The sequence below is a fragment of the Bos indicus x Bos taurus genome, chromosome 24 (genome assembly GCF_003369695.1).
Source record: "Bos indicus x Bos taurus breed Angus x Brahman F1 hybrid chromosome 24, Bos_hybrid_MaternalHap_v2.0, whole genome shotgun sequence".
Lineage (NCBI taxonomy): Eukaryota > Metazoa > Chordata > Mammalia > Artiodactyla > Bovidae > Bos > Bos indicus x Bos taurus.
In genome coordinates, this window is record NC_040099.1 from 59,009,533 (window position 1) to 59,015,038 (window position 5,506).

General features: G+C 43.0%; 1 pseudogene; it reads right to left on the reverse strand.

Moving 5' to 3' along the window:
- Positions 1–648: 648 nt before the first annotated feature.
- LOC113882845 lies at positions 649–4,503 on the reverse strand (annotated as a pseudogene).
- Positions 4,504–5,506: the final 1,003 nt, after the last annotated feature.

A 5,506-nucleotide genomic window follows, 5' to 3' on the forward strand; every position in this document is an offset into this window, starting at 1 on the left:
GTCAATTTTATTTATTTATTTTTTAAAGAACCAGCTCTTAGTTTCAGTCATCTTTTCTTTTGTAGTCTTTTTAGTCTTTTTCATTTACTTCTGTCCGGAGTCTTTTTTTTTTTTTTTTTTTTTTTTTTTGAACTCTTAAAAAAAAATCATTTTATTGATCCTTTACCATACAAAATTTATTCAAATTACACCCATTTGAAGTGGTAAGATCACAGCTAGAGAACAGGTTACCCTGTAACAAATCTATTTACAAAATCCATCATAAAAGCTTTTTTTTTTTTTTTTACATTATATTACATATTTTCTTTTTTAAACTAGCATACAACACAAAGCTAAACTGATTAGTAGATTGCATACTCCCAATTCTGGGAGAAATACTTCCTTTTGACAAAATCTCGTACCCCACAGGAAAAGAAATTCCCACAATCGGACAGTTGCCACCCAACTCACTCTGCAAGGCATCTTCCTTCAAATCCCTCATTTCGTACACACGAGTTGTCATGCACACACTGAGTTCTTACTTTCTTTTTCCTGAAAGCTAAAGCTTTAAATACTGCAATTGTATTTACAGATCTACACTTACAACAAAAATGAACACAAGAACCACCACAACAACAAGAACAACAACAAGAAAAAAAAATAACACTCTTAAAAATTACAAACCAGCTAGAAAATATTCTGGCAGTGTTTACAAATTAATTGCTATTTTGTACAAAATCGCTAGATAATGAAAATATGAGGAGACTGCGTATCAACTTAAATAAAATGATTACTACGCACAAATCTGTACATATAAACACACACCTAACACTGTTTGACAGCTCATGTGTTGCTCTTTATACAATTTACTCTCTAAGGCTCACGCAGTCATAATTCGCACACTTGTAACTTTTAGCCATTTCATGTGTGAGCTTTAATAGCAGCAACTCAATGGTACCAGGAAACCTGCATACTCAGTACTTAAAGTAACACAAATACTGTAGTACTAATCCACTTCGTGTGCCAGAAACTTATGTCAAAAAGAAAATGACTAATGCAAACAGAATACAGTATGGACGTCTACTTACTGTACACCAGTTAAGCCCATTAACTGGGAAAGCCTTATGCATGAAGGAACTTTTAAGACTTATTAGGATTCTTTTCGTTTTTTAAAACAATAAATACGGCATCACGTTACGAAAAGGTTTAACAAGAAATTCAACCAAACACACAACCACATAGCCAGGTGAGCTCAGTCTTTAGACTTTGGAAAAAAATCAGCTTTGTGCAGCTGGCAAAGAGAATTACACAAAGCTGGAAGCAGAGGCAGCTAACCAGATGAGATAAATATGGGAAATAGGGAAAAGCTTGGCATAAATGGTTTCCCATAGAGGAAAAAAACCCCACAGTGCATTTCCAGTAGGCACTTGACACAAAGCTCCCCCTCCCTCCCCCACCCAATGCTTCATCTCGGACCAGGTCCAGTGTGTGTCCAGGGGAGGAGGGCGGGGATGGAGGCCGAAGAAAAGGGAGGATAAACTGCACCTTTGTTTTTCTTCTCAAACATACACCATGCATACCTACACAAATAGTTTAAAGTGCTGGTGTCATTTGTGTTGACCCCACCACCACTTTGCATATTGTGGAAATCTACCTAGAGTAAATCGGCTGGGGCTTTCGTAGGTTTTGTACTTTTCCTAAGGGATATAGTAAGGAATATTCCGTAAGATGGTATGGAAAAGCCCAAATGAACTTTTTGGCCAACCCAGTATTTCTTTTTTCCCATCCTGTTGAATCGAGTGCCTACCACGTGCCTCCCACTGTGTCGGGCAGAACAGCAATTCAACTCAACCATTCTTGGTGTTGAGGTTTTATTTATTAGATGACTCCCTCATTCCCACAGTCATTAACATCCAAGGAATGGATGTGAGGTACTCTGCCACATTCCCAGTGGGAGATGGCCATCTACCCCCTGGCCAATGGGAAAGCCATTCTTGGACTCAACTGGTAGGATTTTGCCACTGTCAGGAAGCCTCCGACTTGGGACGCCATTCCTGAAGAGTTAAGTGGGAGATGTCCTGGCATCCTGCCCTGCCTTTTTTCTATAGCCCCAGCTTTCCTTGGTCCAACCTGCTCCTTCACAGTGGAAGGGGGAACAGGGGGTTCTGGCCAGGACTCCTGTAGCCCCAGACACAGTGGGAGCTCCCTGCTCTCAACGGCTGAAGCGAAGTGCCACTGATAGCATGCTACTCACGACGGGGGATGTCCTTCTCCCCAGAGGCCTCTCCATCCGACCCCATCCTGAGAAGTGGTCTCCCTGAGTGCAGTGTAAGAGCCCTTTCCCCGGTCACAGGGGGCCTGGGAAGCCCAAGGGATGGAGGGATCCATCCATACCTGCTGCTTCTTGGGGGTCTGACCTGGTTCTCTCCAATGGGCCACCCCCGTCAGTGAGCTCCACTCGCTCCGAGCACCCCCTCCTGGGGAAGGAAGCGAGATGGGGCAAAGCTTCTCGCCGAGGCTATTAAGCCTTAGATCACACATGCTCTGATCAGTAGAGGTTCTCTACCTCTGCTTAAAATAATTTGAATTAGCAAAAACCGCTTCAAAGTAAACAATTAAATTGAAATGGTTGATGGGTGCCACAGGAATGCTTAAATGGCAGCTAAAAAAAGAAAAAGAAAAAAAAAACAATCCACAAAGAACTCCTAAGTAGGCATTTGCTATAAACTTCAAACTTACAAATACGTTGGGGGCAAGAGAGTGGGAGTGGTTTATGGAGACAGGAAAATCCACAACAGCTTAGAGGGGCAGAACTCGACTGTTCTTCTGTATCTGCGATGAGTATTGGAGAACAGTTTCTTCATCTGAAAGGCTGTGGAAGATCTCTTGGCCTCCGAGTGGGACATGCGGTCCATAGCTTAAACTGAATTATGACAGTAATTTAAATATTCCTAAGAAGAGCTGAAGAAATTCATTTCATACTTTTGCATGACTTCAAGTTTACAGTTCCTGCAGTTTCCATCCCAAATTAGCAGACCCCAAAGACATGCATTCTGCGGAGAAGGCACGGCTTGAAATGCTATTAAGGAAGATTGCTGTTTTCGAGTGGGCCAGGTGGCCAGACCCCATTCTACAGCCCATCCGTCAGGCACAGCAAGCCAATCCAGGAGGGAGGGAGGGAGGAAGAGGACGGGTGAGAGACACCTGATTGCACATTTTCTCACTTGCTGACTCATCCAGGAGATTTTGGAGCCTGGGGCAAGGCAGGGCTTTCCCAAGGGAGCCTGCAACTGTGCGTTGATAGTTTTGTTTTTTTTAATTCATTAAAATGTCAGCTTTGTTCTGAAGTCTGTAGTTTACTTCATGATACTATCTTGGAGGAAGAAGGGCGGAAGGGACAACACTGCATGACACATGTTCTGGTTCCATAATAAAAAAATATTGGTTTATAAGGGGAGTTCACACGAAGCATAATCAACTACACATGAAGTCTTCCACCAGCGGGAGCTTTTCCAAATCGTAAGCATCAAAGAGATCGCTGATGCCTTCTTCCTCCCCGAGGCTTAGGAGATAGTCTTCTTGGAGCAGGGGAGGCAGTAAGTTCACAAATGGTCCTTCTAGGTTGGAAGGAATTTGGTCCTCAGTCTGCTGTAAAAGGTTGGCCGGGGAGGCCAGAGGAGAAAGGTTTGCCATAGAAATCGAGCAATCACTATGTCCTGAGTTGGTTGAAGCCAAGTCTTTGGAAGTGGGTTTAGGGATATTCCCATTGTGGTCTTGGTTGTTTGTTTTCATTGGACTGTGTGTTTCAGTCTCTTCTGGACACAAATAAACCTCAATGGGTCCTTGGGTACTTGCCAAATGTATTTGTAGGCTCTCTATTGGGTCAGGCACTTCAAGTCTTGTTTCTGGAGGGGCTTTCACAACTATAACAGTTTGGTCTTTAAGGCCACTAATTTTTCGAATATCTTGATATGTAACATAAGCTAACCTTTGATTCTCTGAATCCTCGGTTAACAGTTTGAGGTCCAGGGTGCAGCTTTGGATCAGTTCATCTAATTTCTTCTCTTCCTGACTGAGCTCGGTCACTTCTTTTGACAGGCCTTGACACTGGGCCAGCATGCCCCCGTCCTCAGACAGACTGCAGCCCATCCACTGCACGTTGTTTTTAGACTTCTTCTTAATGAGGTGGATGCCTTCCAGGACGTTGGTGATGTCGTAAATCCTTCTCTTTTGCACCTTCAGCACCTCTGCCGCCTTGTTCAAATCCAAGACCCCATCAGGTGACTGGCTCAGGAGCTGAATGAACTTCTTGGTGAGCAGACCAAGGGATGTATCATACCGTGTTTTTTCTGAGGGAGATTTTGGAGTTTTTGGGCTGTCTGGACTCCGGAGTGCAGCTCTTCCTTTGCCCTTGGGGGTTTTTAAACCATCTGAGAGGTACTGCTGGCCGCTTTCTCCTAGCTCCAGCCTGCGCTTTGCTTCCAGATACCCGCATGGTGGAGGCACGAAGCACAAGCACTCTCTTCATCTCTGACGTGGTACCTGCATCGCGACCAAACACCGCCCTGTCCGGAGTCTTATTCTTTCTTCTACTGACTTTAGATGTTGTTGTTCTTTCTTTAGTTCTTTGATGTATAAGGTTAGATTGAGATTTTTCTTGTTTCTTGAGGTTAGCCTACATGGCTGTAAACTTCCTTCTTAGTACCACGTTTGCTGCATTCCCTGCATAGATTTTGATATCATTTTATTTGTGTTTAGGTAACTTTTTCCTATTGCTCTTTACCTTTATTATTTTTAATTGAAGTGCTCAAACTACCGCACAATTGCACTCATCTCACATGCTAGTAAAGTAATGCTCAAAATTCTCCAAACCAGGCTTCAGCAATATGTGAACCGTGAACTTCCTGATGTTCAAGCTGGTTTTAGAAAAGGCAGAGGAACCAGAGATCAAATTGCCAACATCCGCTGGATCATGGAAAAAGCAAGAGAGTTCCAGAAAAACATCTATTTCTGCTTTATTGACTATGCCAAAGCCTTTGACTGTGTGGATCACAATAAACTGTGGAAAATTCTGAAAGAGATGGGAATACCAGACCACCTGACCTGCCTCTTGAGAAATTTGTATGCAGGTCAGGAAGCAACAGTTAGAACTGGACATGGAACAACAGACTGGTTCCAAATAGGAAAAGGAGTACGTTAAGGCTGTATATTGTCACCTTGCTTATTTAACTTATATGCAGAGTACATCATGAGAAACGCTGGACTGGAAGAAGCACAAGCTGGAATCAAGATTACTGGGAGAAATATCAATAACCTCAGATATGCAGATGACGCCACCCTTATGGCAGAAAGTGAAGAGGAACTCAAAAGCCTCTTGATCAAAGTGAAAGTGGACAGTGAAAAAGTTGGCTTAAAGCTCAACATTCAGAAAACGAAGATCATGGCATCTGGTCCCATCAGTTCATGGGAAATAGATGGGGAAACAGTGGAAACAGTGTCAGACTTTATTTTTCTGGACGCTAAAATC